A 19,702-nucleotide genomic window follows, 5' to 3' on the forward strand; every position below is an offset into this window, starting at 1 on the left:
ATTTACTTATTATTCAATGGCCAGTTCAAGTACAGATTCTCATTGTCTTTCTAATTTATTTCCTGTAGGGCTAGTTTGTTATTTTAGACCCATTTTCTGTATCACACATTTTTATAGTTCATATTGTATGTCAATTAAATTGTTGCAGATTCTTCCTATGTGCATGTCTTTGATGCACATGTACAATGAATGTTCCCAGAAAGTATTAATAAAGAACACATTTTCACCTCTTTTTAAATCACCAATTTCAGTACAAAGCAGTGTACACAGAAGATATTCACTAAATTCTTACTAAATGAGTGAATTTCATAGGAAACTGGAATATGGATGATCATAAAATTACATCTGGAAGGAAATCAAGCCCAGAAAATTTATCTGATGACTGCACACACAATTTTTGCTAACATTATGCTGAAGGAAACAAGTGTATTACAATAACATGAAACATAGCAGATGGTTGGTTTACACTTCACATCATTCACTTGGTATTTTGGTGTGGAGAAATAATATTTGATCAAAACTTAATAGCATTTAAAATTGTCTTTATTTGATCTTTATTCTAACTAGTGATATGGATCACACAAAAGGTGTTTAGGCTCTTGCTTCTATGGCATGAGAATATTTTTAAAAATATATTTAGCTACTCAAAAAGTACAATGATATAAACAGGATATGGAAAACTCAGGAGAAAAACAGGAATTATAATTAATGACATAATATACACCAAAAATGAAGTGCCAATCTCAAATCATTTTTTAAAATGTGTGGTCTGAGATATTCAAAACTGACTCTAGAAGAAATCAATACTAAAATATTTGTCATACAAATAATTAATGAGAAGGTTATCAAAGAATTTCATCAAAGAATTCCTCTAATAAAGTCCCTGGGCCCAGAACTCATAGTTCAGAAAGGAAAAGAAAGAATGCATAATTTCCTTAATATATAAATTGATTCAAAACAAAAACACAAAAAAACCTAGAAATTACTCATATAAAACTAGCATAACCTCAAAAATAAGTGTACCTGAGTATGCTTATGCACACATATGAGGGCATATGTGTATGTGTGTGTGTGCACACCTCACATGTGTATGCACTACACACACAAGGTGAATTCTATTTAAAAACATAAATGCAGTGTATCTAGTAACAGAAAATAGCAGAAATTAAATCAACAAGTAATTATCTCAGGGATGTAAGATTCTCATTACTATATACATATCATAGATGTATGTGATCTGTGATCTGTGATCATTTGACTGGGGGCACAAAAACAAATGCTTAAATATTTCAGCATAATACAGCACTTACATCTGTGTGGTATAAATAATATTGAATAATATCATTGATTTGAAAGACCAAATTTGGCTGGAAGCAGTGGCTCACGCCTGTAATCCCAGCACTTTGGGAGGCCGAGACGGGTGGATCACAAGGTCAGGAGTTCGAGACCATCCCGGCTAACACCATGAAACCCCATCTCTACTAAAAATACAAAAAATTAGCCAGGCGTGTGGCGGGCACCTGTAGTCCCAGCTGCTCGGGAGGCTAAGGCAGGAGAATGGTGTGAACCCGGGGGGTGGCGCTTACAGTGAGCCGAGATGGCACCACTGCACCCTAGCCTGGGTGACAGAGCGAGACTCTGTCTCAAAAAAAAAAAAAAAAAAAAGAAGACCAAATTTAACAAAATCTGAACTATAGTGCATATAATTAGTCCTCCTCTTTCATTATTTAATTTTGGTATTCCATCATTATTGTCTGGTTTGAATTAACATGGTTATCATATGTTTAGATAAATATCATATTTCTGTAAGTATAGGCACGGATCCTTAAATCGGTAAAACATTTTACTCTTTTTAAATGTTTCTTTGTAATTCCCACTTCCACCCATCTAGTCTTCCATATAAACTTTAGAAAGAAATTACTAGGTTTCCAAAAGTATCCTAGATGGAACAGACTGATATTGATGTGAATTAATAGTAAAGGCCAGGCATGGAGGCTCATGCCTATGATCCCAGCAATTTGGGAGGCTGAGACAGGAGGATCACTTGAAGTCAGAAGTTTGAAACAATCCTGGCCAAATGGTGGATCTACTAAAAATACAAAAATTAGCTGGGTGTGGTGGCACGTGCCTGTAGTCCTAGCTACTCGGGAGGATGAGGCAGGAGAATCGCTTGAACCCGGGAGGCAGAGGTTGCAGTGAGCTGAGATGGTGCCACTGCAGGCTAGCCTGGCGAGAAAAAAAAAAAAAGAGAGAGAGACTGGAAAAAATTGAGGTCTTTAAATATTGACTTATGCCACACATTAAAAGCAATTCTCTAATTTTTTTCTTTTACATAGTTCAGCAAATTTTAATAGATTATATTCCATATTCCAATATATTTATTCCTAATTTATTCCTAGGCCATTTGCATGTAGACATAAATATCCTCTGTAAAATGAATTTCTTATATAATTTTCATTTTTCTTTTGATAATGTATAAGAAAGATGTTATTTGTTTTATGCTGACCTTACAATTAACCATGTTCTATACATTCTTATTAGTTCTTTTTTTTTTTTTTTTTTTGAGACAGAGCCTGGCTCTGTTGCCCCAGGTGGAGTGCAGTGGCGTGATCTCGGCTCACTGCAACCTCTGCCTCCCGGGTCCAAGCAGTTCTCTGCCTCAGCATCCAGAGTAGATGGGATTACAAGCACCCACCATCATGCCTGGCTAATTTTTGTATTTTTAGTAAAGACAAGGTTTCACTATCTTGGCCAAGCTAGTCTTGAACTCATGACCTCATGATCCACCTGCCTCGGCCTCCCAAAGTGCTGAGATTACAGGCTTGAGCCACTATGCCCGGCCTAGTTCTTTTTATCTTAACCATATCATTATGACTTCTTCAATACATAAGAATCTAGATTCTTTCTGCTTGATATTCACTTTTTCATGTATTTTCTAGTTTTATTGCTCTTATTTTATTGAAAATCATCTCAAATTTTGCATTTAAAATTAATTATAACAGGCATCCTAGTTTCCAAAATAAAAGATATCTTTCTAATGTTTTGCTTTAAACATAATATACAATATATTTCTCATAGATGTGCTCTACCCAAACAAGAACTTTCAATCTTATGGTTTCTAAGAATTATTATTAAAATTTGGAGTAAATATTTATTTTTTAGTGTATTTAAAACTGTGGAGGTAACTGTATAATCCTTCTTCCTTAATCTTTTAATATGACATGTTTACATAAGTTTTTTAAAGTTGTATTATCCTTGAGTTCCTGATGTAAGTGTTTTTGTAATAGAGTAAAAGCCTTACTGAATTTAAAATTTTCATTTTGGCGTAATTTCCAACTTACAGAAAAGGTGACTTCATAATACCAATAATCAGTATGTATCAAAAGTCCCCAACTGTAGCATTATACTATAATTGTTTATCATTGTCTTTTTCCTTAAAAGACTCAGACGTTGTGTTCCTTCAAGGCATTCTCTTAAAGTTGTACTTGAATCAAATAAAAAATTCACAGGGAAGTTGGAAAACCCTTCATACTGAAAAATAATGATACTACTATATATCACAATTTGTGGGATGCAAGCATAGTAGTATTTAAAAATATTTACAGTCTGGTGTATTGATCCTAAAAAAGATAATGCAAAATCAATTATCTAAACATCCACAATAAGCTACAAAAACAGATTACATTAAAACTAAAGGAAGAAGAAGAATGGCAAGAGCAAATATAAAAGTAGAAATTAAGGACAGAGAAAAATACAAAGAAAAATTTTTCTGTGAAAGATTAATATATTTGTTTGACACATGGTAAATCTAATAACAAAACACATATACACACACCAATATAAGGAATTTTTAAAACAGCATTAATTACAGAATGTACAGAGGTGTATGGTTTATTTCCTAGATAGCTTGTGTTTTTCTAAGTGTCTCATTTTTATTTATTTCTAACTTAATATGCTTCGTGATCAGAGAATGTACTTTCTATGATATAAAAAGTTCAAATATATTGAGACGATGTAAAACTCATCATATATTCTATCTTGTTAAATGTTTGGTAATATTTACCAATTGAAAAATATATATATTTTGTTAATTGGTTATAAATGTCAAATATTTATTTCTGTTTTATTTTTTAACTTCTTTTTTCATACTCATATCTTATTCATTTGATCAAGTGGTGATGGAAAGATGTTAAATTGTCTTTATTTTATTTTAATAGTTTTTAAAGGGAAGAGGTGGTTTTTGGTTACATGATTAAGTTATTTAGTAATGGTTTCTGAGATTTTGATGCACCCATCACCCAAGCAGTGTACACTGTACACAATGTGCAGTCTCCTTCACCCTCCTACCACCCTTCCCTTCAAGTCCCCAAAGTCCATTACATCATTCTTAGGATTTTGTGTCCTCATAGCTTAGCTCCCATTTATAAGTAAGAACATGCAATTGTATGATTTTCCACTCCCGAGTTACTTCACTTAGAATAATGCAGGTTGCTGCAAATGCCATTATTTCATATTTTTTTCTTTTCTTTTCTTTTCTTTTTTGGAAACAAAGTTTCACTCTTGTTGCCCAAGCTGGAGCATAATGGCACGATCTCGGCTCACTGCAACCTCTGCCTCCCAGTTTCAAGTGATTCTCCTGCCTCAGCCTCCTGAGTAGCTGGTCTTACAGGTGTCTGCCGCCACGCCCAGCTAATTTTTGTATATTTAGTAGAGACGGGGTTTCACCATGTTGACCGGGCTGGTCTTGAACTCCTGACCTCAGATGATCCTCCTGCTTCGGTCTCCCAAAGTGCTGGGATTACAGGCATGAGCTACTGTGCCCAGCCTATTATTTTATTTCTTTTTATGGCTGGGTAGTATTCCATGCCACATTTTACCTATTCATTGGTTGATGGGCATTTCGATTGGTTCCATATTTTTACAATTGCGAACTGTGCTGTTATAAACATGCACGTGCATGTCTTCTTCATATGACATCTTTTCCTCTAGGTAGATACCCAGTAGTGGGATTGCTGGATCAAATGGAGGTTCTACTTTTAGTTCTCTAAGGAACCTCCATACTGTTTTCCACAGTGGTTATACTAGTTTACATTCCCACCATTAATGCAAAAGTGTTCCCTTTTCACCACATCCATGTCAATATCTATTATATTTTGATTTTCAAAGTATGGCCATTCTTGCAAGAATAAGGTGGTATCTCATTGTGTTTTTAACTTGCATTTCCCTGATAATTAGTGATGCTGAGTGTCTTTTCATATATTTGTTGACCATTTGTATATCTTAAGAATTTTCTATTCATGTCCTTAGCCCACTTTTTGATGGAATTTTTTTTTTTGTCTTGCTGATTTGTTTGAGTTCCTTGTGGATTCTTGATATGAGTCTTTGTCAGATGTATAGATTGCAAAAATTTTCTCCTACTGTACATGTTGTCTGTTTGATGATTATTTCTTTTGGTGTGCAGAAGCTTTTTAGTCTAATTATGTTCAATCTATTTATCTTTGTTTTTGTTGTGTTTGATTTTGGTTTCCTGGTCATGAAGAACCAAGCCGATGTTTTCACTGTTTTTTCCAATGTTAGCTTGTAGAATTTTTATGGTTTATGATCTTAGATTTAAGTCTTCGATCCATCTTGAGTGGATTTTTGTATAAGATGAGAGATGAGAATTCAGTTTCAATCTTCTTCATGTGGCTTTCCAAATATTCCATTACCATATGGAATATGTCTTTTCCAAACTTTATGTTTTTGTTTGCTTTGTTGAAGATCCGTTGGCTGCTAAGTGTTTGGTTTCATTTCTGGGTTCTCTATTCTGTTTCATAGGTCTATGTACCTATTTTTATACCAGTACGATGTTGTTTTGGTAAGGATAGTCTTGTAAAATAGTTTGAAGTCGGGTAATGTGATACATCCAGATTTATTATTTTTGTTTGGTCTTGCTTTGGCTAGGCAGGCTCTTTTTTTGGTTCTATACGAATTTGGGGATTTTTTTTCTAGTTTCGTGAAGACTGATGATGGTATTTTGATGAGAATTACATTGAATCTGTATATTGCTTTGGACAATATGGTCATTTTCACAATAATGATTCTACCCCTCCATTAGCATGAGATGTGTTATCTATTTGTTTCTTTCGTCAGTGATATCTCAGCAGTGTTTTGCAGTTTTCCTTGAAGAGATCTTTCACCTCCTTGGCTTTGTATGTTCCTAAGAGATACAGTTGCAGTTTGCAGTTGTTGTAAAAGGGATTAAGTTCTTGATTTGATTCTCGGGTTGGTTGTTGTTGGTGTATAGCAATGCTAATGATTTGTATATATTGATTTTTTGTGTCCTGAAACTTAACTGAATTTATCAGATCTAGGAGCTCTTTAGATGAGTCTTTAGAGTTATATAGATACACAATTACATCACTGGAAATCAGTGACAGTTTGACCTCCTCTTTACTGACTTGGATGCCCTTTATTTCTTTCTTTTGTCTGATTGCTCTGGCTAGGACTTCCAGAACTATGGTTAATAGATGTGGTAAGTGGGCATCATATTCTCATGGGGAATGCTTTTAAAATTGCCCTGTTCAGTATGATGTTGGTTGTGGGTTTGTTATAGATGGCTTGTATCACCTTGAGGTACGCACCTTCTATGCCAATTTTGCTGAGAATTTTAACCATAAAGGGATTCTGAATTTTGCCAAATGCTTTTTCTGTGTCTGAGATGATCACATAATTTTTGTTTTTAATTATGTTTATGTGATGTACACATTTATGACTTGTGTATGTTAAACCATCCCTGCATCCCTGGTATAAACCCCACTTGAAATCTTTAGATTATGAATTTGGCTGTTCTTTTTTAGCTATGTAAAATTTTACTTTATATAATTTGAAGTTATATTATTAAGAGCATATGCATTTCAAATTGTTTTGTCTTTTAAATGAATCAATTATTTTATCATTATAAAATGTTTGTCTTTCTCTTTTGTACTGTTTTTCCTGTGAAGTCTACTTTGGCTGGTATTCACATTAGAATTCATATGTTTTTATAACACTGGAACTTATTGCAGACACATGGCATAATAAGGACTAGGTTTGTACTCTTGCCTTAAATAAACTAAGAAATTTTTGATAAAATATACATATCAATGGTCTTCAGACAGTGAACATCAGATAGTATAGGACAGTGACCTCGAGACAGGGAAAACGAAGGTATGAACTAAATCATCCATCCATCTTACTGCCTTTGTTGGACACAGAACAATTTTTCTGAGATTGAGTCAATAGAAGTATAATCACAAATATAAGCAGATGGATATAGCACATTGAAGAGATACTAAATTTTTTATGCACAAGAAACTATCAAAATGAGATAAATTTACATTTAAATCTTTAATTCATCTTGAGTCAATTTTTTGTATATGATGTAAAGAAGGGGTCAGTTTCAATTTTCTATGTGGCTAGCCTCATATCCCAGCATCGATTATTTAATAGGGAGACCTTTCCCCATTACTTGGTTTCATCTGGTTTGTCAAAGATCACATGTTTGTAGATGTATGGTGTTATTTCCAAGTTCTCTATTCTGTTCCTCTGGTTTATGTGTCTGTTCTTGTACAAAAACCATGCTGTCTGGCTTACTGTAGTCCTGTAATATAGTTCGAAGTTGAGTAGTGTGATGCCTCCAGCTTTGTTCTTTTTGCTTAGGATTGCCTTGGCTATTTGGGCTTTTTTATGGTTCCATATGAATTTTAAAGCAGATTTTTCTAGTTCTGTGAAGGTGGTCAGTAGTAGTATAATGGGAATAGCATTGAGTCTATCAATTGTTTTGGGCAGTATGGCCATTTTAACAATATTGATTCTTCTTATCCATGAACATGGAACGTTTTTCATATTTGTTTGTGTCATCTCTGATTTCCTTGGGCAGTGGTTTGTGGACTGTAAAAACTTTGGAAGACCACCTAGGCTATACTACTTAGAACATAGGCATGGGCAAAGATTTCACGATAACAACACCAAAAGCAATTATGACAAAAGCAAAAGTTGACAAATGGGATCTGATTAAATTAAAGAGCTTCTGCACAGCAAAAAGAAAAATAAACTATCACCAGAAGAAACAGATACCTACAGATGGATAAAATTTTGGCAAAATATGCCTCTGACAAAAGTCTAACATCCAGCATCTACAAGTAACTTAACCAAATTTACAAGAAAAAAACAAGGCCATTAAAAAGTGGGCAAAGGACATGAAGAGACACTTCTCAAAAGATGACATACATGTGGTCAACAAGCATATTAAAAAAGTTCAACATCGCTGATCATTAGAGAAATGTAAATCAAAACCACAGTAAGATGCCAACTCATGCCAGTAAGAATGGCTATTACTAAAAAGTTAAAAAGCAGATGCTTGTGAGATTGTGGGGAAAAGGGAACACTTTACACGGTTGGTGGGAGTGTAAATTAATTCAACCATTGTGGAAGACAGTGTGGTAATTCCTCAAAGACCTAAAGACAGAATTACCATTCGACACAGCAATCCCATTAATGGGTATATGCCTAAAGGATTATAAATTGTTCTATTGCGAAGACACATGCATGCATATGTTCCTCACAGCACTATTCACAATAGCAAATACATGGAATTAATCCATATGCCCATCAATGATAGACTGGATAAAGAAAATGTGGTGGTACATATACACCATGGAATACCATGCAGCCACAAAAAAAAAAAAAATGTGATAATGTCCTTTGCAGGGACATGGATGGAGTTGGAGGTCATTATTCTAAGCAAACTAAAGCAGGAACAGAAAACCAAATACTGCATGTTCTCACTTTTAATTGGAAGCTAAATGATGAGGATACGGACACAATAGAGAGAAACAATACACACTGGGGCCTATCAGAGAGTGGAGGGCTGGGGGAGGGAGAGAAGCAGGAAACATAACTAATGGATACTAGGCTTAATACACGGGTGATGAAATAATCTGTACAATCAACCCCAATAATGCACGTTTACTTATGTAACAAATCTGCATATCTTACACATGTACCCCAATCTAAAAATAGAAGTTTAACAAGGAAAAAAATGAGTTAAATCATTGGAAAATTCTTTCCAAACAAATTACATATGGCAATGTGTTAAGATCTACTCACTTTAAAGAGCTCTTTTACTCATCTGACAAGCATTTAGTGTAAGTGTTCTATTCGCTAGGCAATAGGAACTAGAGGCTGGAAAAACAATGGTGAAAAAATGCCCATGCCATTAAGAAATTTGTGTGTGTATATGTGTGTGTGTGTGTATATATATATATACACACATCATATGTATTTATTAGAACAAATTAAGACATTATTGAACAATGGTGCACATAGCAATTAACAATAACAAAAGGCTAAAATAAAAAATTATTAAAATAATAATAACCCAACAATTTTTAAATTGGGAGGCAATATAAAAAGTTATTGAAGAGATCTAAATGTCAAAATGTGTGTGCGTGTGTTGGGGGGGATAGAGTTATGGGGTAATAAATGTTTATAGATCTTTGTTTCTCTCTTTTTTGTTCTTTGCAATCAAACTTAAGTTTTCTTCAGTTTAAAATCACTTGTTACAATGATATTCTTTAGCCTCATGGTAATCAGAAAACAAAATTCAGTAACAGACACCCTAAAAATAATAGACACGTAAAAAGCAAGAAATTAAATCACACTCCCAGAGAAAATTACCTCACTATAAATACAGACAGGAAAAAAGGGAAGGAGGGAGGAAAGGAAAGGAAGAAAGAACGAAGGAGAGAGAGAAGAGAAAGAGGAAGAAATGAAGAGAGAAATAACAAAAGAAAAAAGAGAGTAGCAAAACGACCAGAAAACAAGTAAAAGTGGCAGTAGTATGTTTTTACCTGTTAGTAATAATCTTGAATATAAATGAATTAAATTCTCCAATTATGACAGAGTAGCTGAATGGATTTAAAGACAAGATCCAACTATATACTGCCTACAAGAAACTCAGTTCACCTATAAAGACATACATAGACTGAAAATGAAGGGATGGTAAAAGATATCCCATACAAATGGAAACAAAAAAGCAAGAGTAGCTATACTTACGTTAGATAAAATAGAAAGATAATTATATAATGAGAAAGAAATCAATACAGCAGTATCACAATTATAAGTGCAAATGCAACCAACACTCAAGCACCTAAACACAGAAGCAAATATTAACAGACCTTAAAGGACAGATGGACTGCAATACAATAATAGAGTACCTCAAAACTCAACTATAATCAACACTCCACTATCATCAATGAACAGATCATCCAGACGACAAAAAATCATCAGTTAAACTGTAATCTCTACTGAACGGACCTAACATTTACACAGCTTTCCACTCTGCAACTGCACAATGCACATTCTACTGAGTAGCACATGGATTATTTTCCAGGACAGACTATGTGTTAGGCCAAATAACAAGTCACAGCCCTTTTTAAAAACTGAATTCATATCAAGCATCTTTTCTGATCACAGTGGAATAGTACGAGAAATCAGTAACAGGAGGAACTTTAAAAACTGTACAAACATATGGAAATTAAAATACATGTTCATGAACAATGAATAAAGAAATAAAAAAGAAATTAAAAATTTATTGAAATAAATAAAAATAGAAACAACATAACAAAACCTGTGGGATGCAGCAAAAGCAGTTGTAAGAGGAAAAGTGCATAGCTATAAACGCCTACATCAGAAAAGAAAAAAGATCTCAAACAGCCAACCTGACAGTACACCTCAAGTAATGAGAAAAACAAAAAAATCAAATGTTAAAATTAGTAGAAAGAATATCAGAAAGATTAGAACAGAAATTTTACAAATAGAAATACAAAATACAAAATACAAAAAAATACAAACAGTCAATGGAACAAAGAGCTGGGGGGTTTTGAAAAAAAAATCAAAATTGACAGGCTTTAACTAGACTAAGGAGAAAGAAAGCCGAAATAAAATCATAGATAAGGCTCGGCATGGTGCCTCACACCTGGGATCCTAGCACTTTGAGAGGCTGAGGCTGTTTGGATTACTTGAGGTCAGGAGTTCGAAACGAGCCTGGCCAACATGCTGAACTCTCTCTACTAAAAACACAAAAAATTACCTGGGCGTAGTGGCAGGTACCTGTAATCCAGCTACTGAGGAGGCTGAGGGAAGAGAATGGCTTGAACCCAGGAGGTGGAAGTTGCAGTGAGTCAAGATCATGCCACTGCACACCGACCTGGATGACAGAGGGAGACTCTCTATGACATGCTTGAACTTTCTGACTTGTCCTATCTTTCCCTATTTCCTAAATAATTAGTCATTCTACTTTAGGACAAGAATTTGCCATACAAGATCCTTTCTCATGTAACATTTCTTCATAACATTTCTAACATAAACACATCTTCATATCCACAATTTTCTTTGTATCTCTCCTCCTCCCTACTAATTTCTTATGCCCACACAAATCGAAAAAGATCAGGTAATACAAGGCCAAACAGTGGAGCCTTAGATTTTGAGAGGGACCTGTCTGCTTACAGTTCTTGGGATTCCATGAGGAAAAGAGGTTTCTCTTAAAAGAGGGTCTGTGGCACCTTCTGTTTTTCCCATGGAGTCTCAGGCTGTTAGAAATTATCTCAGGTCCTCTCATGTGGGCATCGAGAGTGGCAACAAGACAGACTAGGAAAGTAATTCAGACAACTAAGAAGAAAAAGAAAAACTTAGTACTATCTTTATTGTAAAGACAGATAAACTGAGGCACCATGCAGTTTAAAATTTTATGTTCACCTAGTGTAAGACTCCATAGCTCTCTCTTTTAACCATCCTGTAATTCTGCTGACTCTATGCCTGTCACTGATTCACTTGTGTGGTAGCTCGTGGGCCCCTTAGAGCTTGGAACCTGGGTTTCATTTCCTGCTCTACGGCTATATAATTTAACAATTTTTCTCTGGATTTGTTGGATTCTAATGGTATATATCCCAAATTTTATTAATATTACTGAATATTAATGGAGGCTGTGATATCTTTAGTCTGTAGAAATATTAAACAACCTACAAAGGACTATATGAGGTTAAATAGTATTAATATTTCTATATGCTTTAAAACATTGAGGCAATGTATTGAGAAACACACCTAAGAAACTGCAACCAATCCACTCTGGACAAAAATTTAGACACTATCTCTTCAATATAAGCTATCTAGTGGCATTTTTACATATCCTTACACATATCAACAGTATTTTACATGCTCATAACCTTAAAAATAGAAAGTGTCAAAATTACAGACCTTATGCATTTCTGTGGGCTTGAAAAATGATACAATATAGATTGTTTCTTTCAAGTAGTCATTAAAATGCATAAACTTCTAGAGTAATCACTAAAAAAAAAGATTTCATACCAAAGGTAGTAATACCAGAAATAAAAAAGGGCTCAACACTGCAGGTTCTTGAAGGCAAAAGTCAATGAAGACTTTGTTTTGGTTGTGAATCTTGGCCTTAAAACATTATCCACATGATCCTCCCTTCCTTTTCCTGTTGCAAAAATGTGATGAACCAGATTTGCTCATGCAGATGACAATACTCTTGAAAACAGTGGCAGAGAAATAAAATGAAAGGAATACAGTTCACTTAATGATCTCATAAATTGGAACTAGTTACCCCTCTGACTCTTGCATAGCTCCAGACTATGTGAGAGAGATGTAGTGGCTGTTTGCTAGCAATATTTTATTTGATGCTTCATTTTTGATTCCTTTAATAACTACTTACAACATACTAACAGGATCATGAAAGCATAGCTATTCAAGTAACCAAATAATTATGCAATCAATGTTTTTCCTCATCTCTAAAGCATAGTAATGGACTGATTATTTTAAGAATACAACTCGGTGACAAGTAGTTTGTGTTTAACTCAGTTTTAGTTTGTTGCTTGTTAAGGCCATTGCTTAGGATAATGAAAACAAGAGGAGGAGAAACAAGAATATAAACAAGAAATAGAAGCAGCAGCATAAGAAAATGAAGAGGAACAAGATGATGATGATTAGAAGAAGAAAAAACAGACTGAAAGAAAGGAAGAACAGGTGCGGGAATTAGAATTATTATGATACCTTATTTCCCCTCCCGATTTATGAAATTTGAAAATATTTCAAGGCTTTTCACAACAAAACCAAGCTAAAAGATACACCAATAGTCACCCCCTAAATTTGGTTAAGAATAAGACAATGTTGCCACTCACACCTGACCCAGGCACCAGCAGGAGGAGGGCACCTCCAGATTCTGCAGGAGAAGGAGCAGGACTCCTCCTTGCCCTGGCTGGGCCTCCACTGCTGCCACCTAGGCCCGCGGTACAGCACCCGCAGCTGCCTCCCCACTTCAGGCCGGGCTGGGCCCGGCGGGCTCCACAGCATTCCCACTCTCACTTCTCGGATCCAAGACTTGCTGCTGCTGCCACCACTAACGCCAATGCCAACACGACCACCGCTGCTGTTGCCCTCAATGCACTGGCCCACCCTACAAGCCTCCTACCACCTGGCCCCCGCAGACACTCTCCTACCTCTCCACCACTCCGGTCAAGTTGCAGTCTCTGTCTCTGCCACCAACTGCAGCGAGGCGAGCCACAGAACCATGCCATCTGCAGGCTCCAGCCTCCAGCGTGCAACAGATGACTCTTCCATCTCCTAGCTCGAAGCATCTGGGTGGTAAAAGCCAGACGTGCCTAGAACAGGATGCAGAGAGTGGTAATGTTAGAGGCTCACCTTGTCATGCTGGCCACTGGGTGGCAGGGGCTGGTTTCAGCAAACGCACAACTGGGAACTGGGGCGGGTGTGACTGCCTTTGCCAAAACCGGCCCCTGGCTAGGTCCAGCTGGCCAGGAACTGCTGGGTCTACCCTGGCTGCACTCCTTGGTGAGCAGAAGCAGCAGAAATTCAGACCCAGCCAGCTCTCTCCAACCAAGCGCCAGTTCCTGTTTCTGATGCCTCCACCCACAGGGCCCTGTTCCCCCGTGGTGCCCGCTACTCCGTGCCCAGGGGTCCCAGATTGTCTCTGCAACACAGTGAGAGGGTGCAGGCCGGGGAAGCACGGCGGGTGTGGGGGCCTTACTGTGCTCAGGATTCCCAAGGAAACATTGCGCGCCTGCCACGCTCCAGCACGAGCAAACAGAGGTTGCCCTCTAGAATCTAGAGTCTCGGAAGAGGAGGACGGCCCCTTCCTTGGAGGCCACAGCTATCTCTGCCACGTCCGTAGCCCGCTGCCAGAAGCAGCAGTACAGTGCAACCCCCAATAGTGCGCCCCCACCGGCATGCCACAGGGCACGTAAACCTGATAGTGCCCCCAAACTGCCCCATTGCCCCCAGCACTGCAGCCAGGGATAGTGCCCACGACCAGACCTTGCTGGGGGTAGTGACAGCCCAGATAGTGCCCCCAACCCGCCCCCCTGCCATGACAGTGCAGGAGCTAATAGCACCCCTAACCCTCCCCCCAGCTGGCGGTCAGCCCCCTGTAGCACACACAATCACCCCCACCACCAGGCAGTGTAGCCCCCGCCAACTCCACCAACCCACGTCCCCCATACCCCCACAGGGAATGTGACCTTGATAGTGCTCCTATTCAGGGTAGTGCATCCCTGGATAGCTCACCTACCCTGCCACCTTTCTACCATGCTGGCCAAGCTCCAACCTCTGTCACCTCCACCAACCGCAGTGAGGCGAGCCTAGGTCCCACAGGCTCAAGCCTCCAGCTCGGGGTATGTGGCTCCCACTTCCTGTTCTCTAAGCTGAGCTCCCAGCTTCGATTCTGATTGGATGAGAGCAAGTCTTAGGACAACCAATCACAGCATGAAAATAAAGTCCAATCAGAATAGGACTAGAGGTTTTCTCTCATCCAATCAGATATGTAGTCCAGGAACCTCATTTGCATAACCTCATATATAAAGCATGCAGAGGGGGCGTCAGGCCATTCCGGGCTCTTGTGTGGTTGCCTTCTCAGCTCCTCCGTGCCAGGCTTAGAAAACCAGGAGAAGGGGTAGTCACTTGCCACAGCTGGAGGCTGGAGCGTATGGTACCACGGCTCGCCTCGCTGTGGTGGGTGCTGGTGACAGAGACAGCAGCTCAGCTGGAGTGGTAGGAGGGGGTAAATAGTTTTTGGGTAGATGGAGGGATAAAGAGGGTGGTTAGCGGCAAAGGGAAAAGAGAATGGCAAGCAGGAGAGTGAGGAAAAGATGGTTGAAAAAAAGTTTTTGGGTATCTGGGGGGTAAAAAAGGGTGGCATGTAGGAGGAGGAAAGAGAGGGTGGTGGTGGGGGAGACGGGGACAAGTAGGAAGGAGAGAAGGTTTGCAAAAAGACGGTGGGGAGAAACATGGTGAGGAGAACAGAAAGACAGTGGGGAAAGAAAAGATGTGTAAAAAGATCTTGGGTAGATGGAGGTGGAAAAGGGTGCCACGTGGGAGGAAGGAGAAGAGGGTGCAGAGAGGGAGGGGGAAGAGAGAGAAGGTGGTGAGCAGGAGGGAGAGAAGATTTTGTGAAAAGTCGGTGGGGACAAGATGGTGGCGAAATGTTTTTTTCAGTAGATGGAGGAAAAAGAGGGTGGTGATCAGGAGAAGAAAAAAGGGTGGTGAGTAGGAGGAAGAAGAGGGTTTTTCAAAAAGGGTGGGAAGAAAAGACAGTGGGGAGAAAAAACTGGGTTTTTCAAAAAGGGTGGGAAGAAAAGACAGTGGGGAGAAAAAACAGTGGGGGAGAGAAGTTTTTGGGTAGATGGAGAGAAAGGGTGGCGAGCGGGAGAGTGGAAGGAGGATTGGGAAAACGACGATGGAAAAATAGTTTTGGGGTAGATGGAGGGCGACAGGAAGGTGGCATGTAAGAAGAGGGCAGGAATGGGGAAAAGAGGGTGGTGAGCAGGAGCAGGAGAAGGCTTTGCGAAGAGATGGTGAGGGGGAAAGGCAGTGAGGAAGAAAGTATTTGGGTAGATGGGGTAAAGAGGGTGGTGAGCAGGAGGGACAAAAAGAGGGTGGCAAGCAGAGGGAGACAAGGGTTTGCCAAAAGACCATGAGGAAAAGACAGTGGGGAGAAAAAAGTTTTTCGGTACATGGAGGGGGAAAAGTGGGAGAGGGGAAAAGAGGGTGGTAAGCAGGAGAAGGAAAAAGAGGAGGCGAGTGGGAGGGAGACAAGGTTTTGTGAAAAGATGGTGGGCAGAAGAGACAGATGGTGGGGAAAGGAAAGACAGATGGTGGGTAAAATGTGGGTAGATGCAGCGCGAAAAGAGTGTGGCAAGTGGGAGAAAAGAGGGTGGCGAGAGGGAGGAGGGAAAGAGTTGGGAAAAAGACGATGGGGAAAATAGTTTTGGGGTAGATGGAAGGCAAAAGGAGGATGGTAAGGATAGAGGAAAGAAGAGGGCGAGTGGGAAGGGGGAAGGCTTAGTGAAAAGACGGTAGGGAAATTTTTGGGGGTAGATGGAGGAAGAAAGAGGGTGGTGAGCAGGAGTGGGGAGAAGGCATTGTGAAAAGACGGTGGGGAGATGTTTTTGCGTAGATGGAGAAGAGAAAGAGGGTGGCAAGGAGGAGTGGGGGAAAGACGATGGGGAAAACCGTTTTGGGGTAGATGGAGGTTGGAAAAGCGGGCGGTGAGCGGCAGGAATGGGGAGAAGGCTTTGGGAAAATATGAGGGAAAAGTTTTTGGGTAGATGGAGGAACAAAAGGGGAATGAAACCAGAAGGGAGAAAAGGAGGGTGTCCAGTGAGGGGGGAAAAGTTTTTGGGTAGATGGATGGCGAAAAGGGTGGTGAGCAGGAGAGTAGAGAAGGCTTTGCGAAATGACAGTGGGGAAAAATAGTGGGAAAAGTGTTTTGGGGTAGATGGAGGAAGAAAAAGGTGGCGAGAGGGAGAGGGCCAAATGTGGTTGAGAAAAGAAGGTAGGGGACAAAGTTTTTGAGTAGATCTTTTTCTGAGTTTTAAATCAGATTATTTGTATTTTTGCTTTGAGTAGTTTGAGTTCTTTATATATTTTGTGTTATATTAACCCCTTGCCTGATGCATAGTTTGCAAATACTTTCTTCCATTCTCTGGATTGCTGCTTCTATTGATTGCTTTCTCTACTTTGCAGAAGCGTTTAAGTTTAGTGCAATTGCATTTTGTCTGTTTTTGCCTTTTGTTGCTTGTGTTTTTAATGTGTATTTGAAAATCCCTTGTCCTAACCAATTTCACGATTGGTTAACTAACCATAGCTAACATTTTCCTATGTTTTCTTCTCTAGTAGTTTCATAGTTTCATGTCCTACATTTAAATCTTTATTTTCAGTAGATGGTAAGATAACAGCCTAGATGTATTCTTGTACATGTGGGTGTTGGGTTTTCCTAGCACAGTTTATTGAAGAGATTGTCCTTCCCGAATGTGTGCTTTTGGTGCCTTTGTTATAAAAGAGTTGACTGTAAAAGCTTGAATTTATTTTTGAGTTCTCTATTCTGTTTCATTTGTCTATGTCTGTCTGTCATTCGTCTATGTGTCTCTGTCTCTCTCTCTCTGTCTGTCCCCTACCTATTTTTTTTCTTTTGCCACTACCATGCTGTTTTGGTTACTAGATTTGTGGTATATTTTGAAATCAGGTAGTGTGATGCCTCCAGCTTTTTTCTTTTTATTCAAGATTCTTTTGTCTATCTGAGGTATTTTGCATTTCCATGTGAATTTTAGGATTTTTTTTTTTTTTTTTGAGACGGAGTCTCGTTCTGTCGCCCAGGCTGGAGTGCACTGGCGTGATCTCGGCTCACCAAAAGCACTGCTTCCTGAGTTCAAGCGATTCTCCTGCCTCAGCCTCCTGAGTAGCTGGGATTACAGGCGTGCGCCACCATGCCTGGCTAATTTTTGTATATATGTAGTAGAGACGGGGTTGCACCATGTTGTTCAGGCTGGTCTCAAATTCCTGACCTCGTGATCCAGGCGCTTTGGCCTCCCAAAGTGCTGGGATTACAAGCGTCAGCCACCGTGCCCGGCGGTTTTTTTTTTCCTGTATCTATGAAGAATCTCTTTCCTAATTTGACATGGATTCCATTGATTCTATAGATCACATAGGGTGATACAGATATTTTAACGATATTCTTCTAGTGCTTGGACATGGGATATCTTTACATTTACTTGTGTCTGCTTTAATATCTTTCGTCTGTGTTTTATAGTTTTAATTGTGGGATCTTTCACCTTTTTGTTAAGCTTATCTCTAGGTATCTTTTTTGGGGGGCATTGGGTAACTATTGCAATGAAATAGCTTTCTTGATTTCTTTCTTAGGTGTTTCACTATTGGTGCATGGGTGTGCTACTCATTTTTATATATTGATATTGTATCTTGCAAACTTTATGAAATTTGTTTATTATTTCTAGTAGGTTTTTTTTGTGGAATCTTTAGGGTTCTGCATATTTATATGATTATGTCACCTGCAAACAGAGACAATTTGACTTCCTTTTATTTCCAATTTGGATGCCTTTTATTGTGTTCTTCTATCTAATTCCTCTAGCTAGGACTTCTAGTACTGTGATGAATAAAAGTGGTAAAAGTAGCCACACTTGTTCCAGATCTTAGAAGAAGAGCTTTTAACTTTTCCCCATTGATTATGATGTTAGCTGTGGATTTGTCATATATGGACTTCATTGTGCTGAGATTAGTTCTACTGTTGAGGCCCTCTCATGCATTTTTCAGTTCATCAGTTGCATTTTTCAGCTTTGAGGTTTCTGTCACCTTTTTGAATTACTTCTATCTCTTTGTTAAATTTCTTTGATAAGTTTCTGAATTACTTCTCTATATTTGAATTTCATTGAGTATCCTCAAAACAGCCATTTTTACTTCCCTGTCTGGAGAGTCTCACATCTTTTTATTTTTATTTTTATTCTTATTTTTTTTGTGACATGGAGTCTTATTCCATCACCCAGCCTGGAGTACAGTGGCACAATCTTGGCTCACTGCAACCTCTGCCTCCCACATTCAAGAAATTATCCTGTCTCAGCCTCCCAAATAGCTGGGACTACAGGCACCTGCCACCACACCCAGCTAATTTTAGTATTTTTAGTAAAGACGGGGTTTCACCTTGTTGGTCAGGCTGGTTTCGAACTCCTGAACTCAGGTAATCCACCCACCTCAGCCTCCCAAAGTTCTGGGATTACAGGTGTGAGCCAACACACCCAGCCGAGTCTCACATCTTTAGCTCTGGTCACTGGTGACTCATTTATTTTTGGGTGAGGTCATATTTCCTTGAATGTTCTTAATGCTTTTGAGCATATGTTCATGCCTGGGAGTTGAATAAGTGTGTATTTATTCCAGTTTTTGCCGTCTGTTCTTGTTTGTGCTTGTCCTTCTTCAGTCTTCCAGAAATTCCAAGAAATTCAAGACTGTTGAGTTCCCCAAGCCTGTGGTCACTGCAGCTGTTACAGCACCAGAGGGCACCTTAAGCTCAGGTTCACTGTGACTTTTGCAGACTGAGGTCCCTGGTGGCCGTGACACACTTGGAGAAGATAAGGGAGGGATTCCCTGGGTTCCCAGGCAAAGTTCTTCATTCACGTCCCTCTTCTTCCCCTTGCAATGAATCTTGGCACCAAGCTTTGTGGATCTGGGAGAAGTGTGATTTGGGCACTCTCATGGCCACTGCAGCTGGCGCAACACACCTGAAGCCCATAGCCTCCCAGACCAGAGCAGCACTGGGACTTTTCTGAGTCCTGTGGCCACTATTTTGCCTGACTGCTGCTGA

The 19,702-nt window shown here is 39.0% G+C and overlaps 2 long non-coding RNA genes across 6 annotated transcripts in view; one reads left to right on the forward strand and one right to left on the reverse strand.

Moving 5' to 3' along the window:
• LOC134760012 (uncharacterized) overlaps nucleotides 1-14,761 on the reverse strand; it is a 78,980-nt gene extending 64,219 nt beyond the window's left edge. The window contains exons 1-2 of one of the 2 annotated variants that reach the window (XR_010136927.1): nucleotides 14,627-14,761; nucleotides 13,539-13,700 (exon numbers count right to left, since the gene is read on the reverse strand). This is a non-coding gene — a long non-coding RNA (uncharacterized LOC134760012). Of the gene's footprint in view, nucleotides 1-13,538; nucleotides 13,829-14,626 lie in introns of those variants that run through there. The other variant, XR_010136926.1, reaches the window with a different exon arrangement.
• A 174-nt stretch (nucleotides 14,762-14,935) lies between these two features.
• The window catches only part of LOC134760010 (uncharacterized), a 35,975-nt gene continuing 31,208 nt past the window's right edge, over nucleotides 14,936-19,702 (forward strand). The window contains exon 1 of one of the 4 annotated variants that reach the window (XR_010136923.1): nucleotides 14,936-15,115. This is a non-coding gene — a long non-coding RNA (uncharacterized LOC134760010). The remainder of the gene's footprint in view (nucleotides 15,116-19,702) is intronic. The other 3 variants (XR_010136921.1, XR_010136922.1, XR_010136924.1) reach the window with 3 other exon arrangements.

This window comes from Pongo abelii, chromosome 15 (assembly GCF_028885655.2).
Source record: "Pongo abelii isolate AG06213 chromosome 15, NHGRI_mPonAbe1-v2.0_pri, whole genome shotgun sequence".
Lineage (NCBI taxonomy): Eukaryota > Metazoa > Chordata > Mammalia > Primates > Hominidae > Pongo > Pongo abelii.